Source organism: Microcebus murinus, chromosome 6, assembly GCF_040939455.1.
Source record: "Microcebus murinus isolate Inina chromosome 6, M.murinus_Inina_mat1.0, whole genome shotgun sequence".
NCBI classification, from domain to species: Eukaryota; Metazoa; Chordata; class Mammalia; order Primates; family Cheirogaleidae; genus Microcebus; species Microcebus murinus.
Genome location: NC_134109.1, coordinates 106,220,696 through 106,227,109, shown reverse-complemented (window position 1 = coordinate 106,227,109; position 6,414 = coordinate 106,220,696).

The window sequence follows — 6,414 nt, the reverse complement described above, 5'->3', positions numbered from 1 at the left end:
TAGTTCATACACACACACACACACACACACACACACACACACACACATATATGTAATATCTGATAATATCCACAACCGCCCCAACCTGCTTGTTCTAAACATTGACACTCCCATCTTCCAGCTCGTCCGGCTCACGCCCGGTCGTGCTGCCCCCCCAGCTCGGATCTCCTTCTGGGCTGCTTGGTGGTTTGTGAGCTAACTCAGTGTCTGCTCGGGTCAGGAGAACCATGACAAGTTTCTCACGGGGATTTGGAGCAAGTGGCTCTAACGGACTCCAAGCCTCTACTTGCTCATTTGCAAGGTGGGTTTAATGACACCGACTTCTATTAGGCTGCTGTGAGAGTGACACCAGGTAACCTGTCCGCAGCATCGCTCCTGGCAACTGATACAGAGCGGGTGCTCAGTGGCCGCTGTGTCCCTTCCCTGCTGCGTCTGCGCCATCCTACGTGCCCCCATGGCGACCAGATTCTCCAAGGGCCCCGTCCCTCCAGGTCCTTCCCTGAGACGCCCGCGTTGTCCACTGCTGCCTAATCTCTCCAGGTTCCTTCTACGTTCAAAATTCTTCACGTTCCTTCCAAAGAGGGGAACGTATTATTGAACCCAAGCACACAGAATTGAATACAAACGACATGAACTCATTTCTCAAGGTCGCCCAGTAGACACGTGGGCGAGCTGAGGCTCCCGCCCACCAGGAAGTGTGCGGGGTCAGCTCGGTAGCTGAGCTGTCTCAACCACGGACCACGTCCAAGCCCTGCATGCTCTTCCTTTCTCTGAGCCATGGTGACGGCGTCCCCCGAGCCTAGAATGCCCTTTGCCCCTCTCCCTCTGCCTCTCCGCCCACCAACACTGCCTGGAGTCTCAGCCACACGGGACGCAGAGGTAGAGGGGATTGCTGGGGCCCAGGAGGTCGAGGCTGCAGTGTGCCACGATCGTGCCTGTGAATAACCACTGCTGAGACTCCGTCCCAATCAATCAATCAATCAATCAATCAACCCACCACACCCTCCAGCACCCCTAAGGCAGGCCCCACCTTTGGAAAGCCCACTTAGCTGCCCTCGCTGCGCCCCACCGCGGCTCGCGCTGGCTTCCCCGCGGCGCGCACTGTGCTGAGTTGCACTCGCCTGCTTAGTCGCCGACCTGGGTGGACCTGGTGCCTAATACGGTACCTGTCACACGGTGGATATAGAACATGCAACACCCCGCCAGCCCACGTGGAAGTTTATGAGGGCATGAAAAGACTGGAAGCGACCCAGGATGCCCCCACCCGCCAGCCTTCTGTCCTGGTCCTCCTCCTCCTCTCCCTGCACACACTTGCTCTCCGGGAGCCACCCCACCCACCCCGGAGGCTTCATTCCCATGTGCGTGTTATTGATTCCCAAAGCAATGGCCCTGAATTCTGTGCCAAACTTAAGACAAGCCTTCCCCAGATATGTGTTTCTTGCCTATGGCTTTTCCACTTGAATTTTTACAGCCCCCGCTTCCTGCACGAGATGGCTTGTCTCTGCGCGTTCACGCCGTGTTTGCGTTTCAGGAACACGCGGCCTTTCCTACGGCTGGAGGGTGCAGAGACTGCGGTCTACACCTGCACCCTCTGAAAGGCAACTCCTGCTGCATCCTTTTCTAAAAGGATTTTAGCAGGTTTGGTGAAGGTAACACATCCCCATCCCCACAGAAATGTTGTATTTCGCAGTGACAGGGACAGAGGAGCAAAGTTGAAGTCACTCGCCTTGTAGTGTAGTGGAAAATGCAAGAGCCCAGAGGCTGGTTTGTAGGGCAGGTGTGGGGAACTTCTGGCTTCCAGCTCTTGGCTCCATTTTCTTCCAACCTTTGGCAAAAAACCCCCCCAAAAAACGACAAATCATGGTTACATTAAAGAACGATACTTATCTTGCAGATACCCCCCAGCCTTGGAAAGTACCCAGAGCCGATTAGGAAGCACATGGGTGGTGACATATTTTACAAGCGTGTTCTCATTGCTCTACCCCATTTCAGAATTCATCTGGGCTTCTTGCATTTCAAGTCAAGTCTCCTTTTGAAATGTGTGTGGATTCTCCAGAACCTGAGCTAAGCTGTAGGGGGAGTCTTTTGCTTTTCACTCTCGTTTCATCCTGTTGACTGAAGCCATAAAGCCATGAGACATGAGGGATGAAAAGACCCTCGGAGATGATCTGGGCTAACCCCCTCATTTTACAGACTAGGAAACTGTCAGAAGTGACTTTAACTTTGGATTTTACAAGGCCTATTGTGTTGACAACATGATTGATTGCTCCGCTTCCTCGACTGAGATCTGCAAGGGGAAATATAAAAAACGCCAGCGCTGTTCCTGACGGGAGGGACAGCAGGGTAAAGCCTTCGCTGCTGTGACTCTTCCTGAGCCGCGCCCCCACCGGACACAATGCACGATCTCTCTACCTGGTTTAAACTACGCAGTCGGATCCCGCGGTAGGAATGGCTGCTACTCCTCTTAGAGAGACAAGCATTGAAGGATCAGAGGTCACTTCCCCACCCTGAGGGTGAATCCGACCGACGGGAAGGACGAACGACTTCGGAAATAATGGCACGTCCAAGCAGTCAAGTTCCCAAAGAGAGTTTCCGTCCCGGGTTGGGGCAGCTGGGCTTCTGAAATGAATCGCTGCTGCAGGCCGTCGCTGTGCAGTCCCCTCCTCCTGTTTGGAGAGCGGTACCAGGAGAGCCGTGGGGCTGCCAGCCGTGGCAGGAGGCGGCACGGCAGATTAGGGCTGCCTGAATTAGGCCCTGGACAGGGAGGAGCAGCAAGCATACGATGACTTTTCTTTTTTCAATTTAACTTTATTTTACCCAAGAATTACATGCATCAGTTTAAAAAGTCAAGTAGTGCTTCCAAGGCTCTTAATGCAAAGCAGCAGTCCTCTTGGTCAGCCCTGCCAGCAGGCTCCCTCTCCCCGCTGAAGAGCCGTGTTCACCATAAACGTTGCTCAGAGACTGCTTTGGAATTGTTTAAGTATAGAGATTATTCTGTGAAAAATTGTGAGTAAAAACAAGAAGCTATTGGCACGAGGTAGAGTACATAGAAAATAAAATATGAACTTACTTTTGTAATCCGTCCAGAATGGCAGGGATCCAATGGATTGAAAAGGGTGGGTGGGTTCTATGGTAGACACTAATCATCTGCCAGAACAAAGCCCTAAAATGAGCAGTTAACCATCACTGGGGGGATGGGATGGGGCCAGTCCCTTGGTGGTGGCGGTGGTGTTGGGGTGCCAGGCTCAGTAACCAGGGGAGTAGGGGTCAGCTGAAGCATCTGGCCATCAGAAACCCTATGGTCTCAGCTCAGGTGATGAAACTAGAAGCCTAAGATGGGGGATAAATCTCTGGTGGACCCGGCGGCAGGTGGTGCCATCACACAGAGCTGGTCTGGGATGTGCCCATCACGTGGGAAAGGGAAGCCCTCCCTGACCACTCACTGGTGGTGGGTCCAACCCAGATGCATGAACCCAGAAGCAATCTAGACGTCTGTATGGAGGGATGGTTCTTGTTGGCAATCGCACGGCTAATAAAGACCCTGTCCCCTGATATTCTGCCCACGTTTGTGGGATACAGAGGAAGCTGTGAATGATGGCACAAAGTACTTTTTCTGCATCTAATCAGATGATCATTTAATTTTTCTTTTCTAGTCCTTAATATCATGAATTACATTGATCAATCTTTCAAACGTTAAACCAACCCTACATTCCTAAGACAAAATCCACTTGGTTGTGACTTGATTTGCTAAAATACTGTTAAGAATTCTTGTGCCTATGTCTGTAATAGGAAAACAGCCTGTTGCACGGCAAGAGGGCTGCCATTTTGAAGAGAAGCCACCATGGGGACCAGTGTTCGACTCCTGCACACCAAGGTATTCTGCAGCAAGGTCTTTAAAAGATGCCTGTAGTATAGGTAACCCCTCACAGAGAAACAATGCCTGTAACATAGAAACCTTTTCATAAAGGTGCTTACCTAACCTCCTCAGTGGTCATGAGTTTCATGAGAAATCTGTGACATGACCAGGGGTACATGTTTTACCAAAAAAGAGATAGCTATATAAAGTATGTTTTCCGGTGGGTGGGTGCGGGGATCCGCCATCTCATGGCCACCAAGATAATGCCTCTGTTCATACATTCCTAGTAAATATTTGTCTCTGAGAAAATGAATTTGGCAGCCTCTTTCTTCAGCCTTTCAGCTTCCTTGGTCTTTTGTGGCAAGTTTGCATATACTTGCTGACCACAGAAAATGTGCCTTAGTCTGTTTTGTGTTGCTAGCACAGGATACCATAGATTTATTCAGCTCATGGTTCTGGAGGCTGGCAAGTCCAAGAGCTTGGTCCTGGCATCTGGTGAGGGCCTTATTGCTGTAGCATAACTTGACAAAAGGTCAAGAGAACACACAAGACAGAAAGAAGCACCAGCGGCTGGACTTGATTTTATATCTACCCTCTCTTGTGACAACTGACCCATCCCATGACAACTATATTAACCTGTTCCTGAGGGCTCCACCTCCATGACATTATCACCTCTTTTTAAGCCCCACTTCCCATTACTGTTGCATTAGGGATTAGATTTCCAGCACATGAGCTTTTGGGAGACACATTCAAAGCATAGCAATGTTCATGAGGGATTTTGGACTGAAAATTTCATTCTCATAATGTCCGATTTTGGTATCAGAATAATATTGAACTTAAAGAATGAATTGGGAAGCATTTTCTCCTCTTCAATTTTCTAGAAGAGTTTGTGTAGAATTAATATTATTTCCCTCTGAAATATTTAATAGAATTTACTGGAGATGCCATCTGAGCCTGGAGTTTTCTTTGTGGGAAGGGTTTTAAGTAGAAATTCAGTTTTTTCAGTGGTTATAGGGCTCTGTGGGTTATCTATTTTTTCTTGAATGAGCTTTGGTAGTTTGTCTCAAATTGGTCCATTGTATTTAAGTTTTAAAATTTATGCGTATAGAGTTATTCATAGGGTTTATTCTCTTATTATCTTTTTAATGTCTGTAGAAACTATAATTATGTCTCTTCCTATTTCTTGATATTGCTAAATTATGTCTTCTCTCTTTTTATCCTAATCTGACTAGAGATTTACCAATTTTATTGATTTTTTTAAACAAGTGTTTGGTTTCATTGGTTTTATCTCTGGTTTTGAGGTTCAATTTACTCTACTTTTTCTAATTTCTTAAGATGGAAGTTGAGGTTATTAATTTGAGACTGTTCTACATAACCCCTCCAAGCACTATTTTATGGGCATCTTATAATATTTGATATGTTCTGTTTTGATTTCAAAATACTTTCTAATTTCATGTGTGCTAGTTTCCAAACATTTAGGGATTTTCCAAGTATCTTTATCTTATTGTTTTTAAATTTCATTTTAGTCAAAACATTTTTTTGAATGAGTTGAATTGTTTTCAATTTTCAATGTGAGGCTTGTTTTATATCACAGAATATTGCCTATTTTAATACATATTTCCTGTGCACTTGAAAATAATGTGTATTATGTTGTTGAGTGGAGTGCTCTATAAATATAAATGTGAAAGTAGTTTGTCTTATGGTGTTTATTGTGTTTTTCAAGTCTTTTATGCCTTTATTGATTTTCTACTTGTGCCATCAATTATTGAAAGAAGATACTGAAAACTCTGGTTATATTTATTAATTTGCCTATTTCTCCTTTCAGGTTTATCAATTTTTACTTTATATATTTTGATCCTCTGTCACTTGTTATGTAACATTGAGAATTGTTATGTCCTTTGGTGAAATAACTCCTTTATCATTACGAAATGCCCCTGTTTATCTCTGCTAACATGTGTTCTGAAATCTACTTTGTCTGGTATTAGTGTAGCTACTCCAACTTTATTTTCATCAGGGTTATCTTGGGGTATCTTTTCCATTCTTTATTTTTAATCTATATATCTTTAAATTTAAAATGGACTGCTTGTATGCAGCATATAGTTAGATGTTGCTTTACTATCCATTCTCACAATCTCTGCCTTTTAATTTGGTGCTTATACCATTTACCTTTAATGCAATTGGTTATATGGTTCCACACTACTGATTGATTTCTATTTATCCCATCTATTATTTGTAAACCTTTTCCTTTTTTATTGATTTCTTTTCAATTAATTGAATATTTTTATGAATCTGGTTTTTTGGGGGCGGTTTTTAGTTATAACTCTTTGCTTCATATTTAGTAATTGTTTTAGGGTCAATGGTAAAAAGTTCTAATTATCATAATCTGCATTCATATAATTTTATATATGCATATACATATATACACTAAAAATGTGTATATGTGTGTATGTGTGTGTATATTTCTTAAAGATTTTCACTCTATGCTAATACATCTTAGTATTAACCAAATACTGGCACTGTTTTACTATGTAGTTCTCTCTTCTCTGGAACCCTGGTCC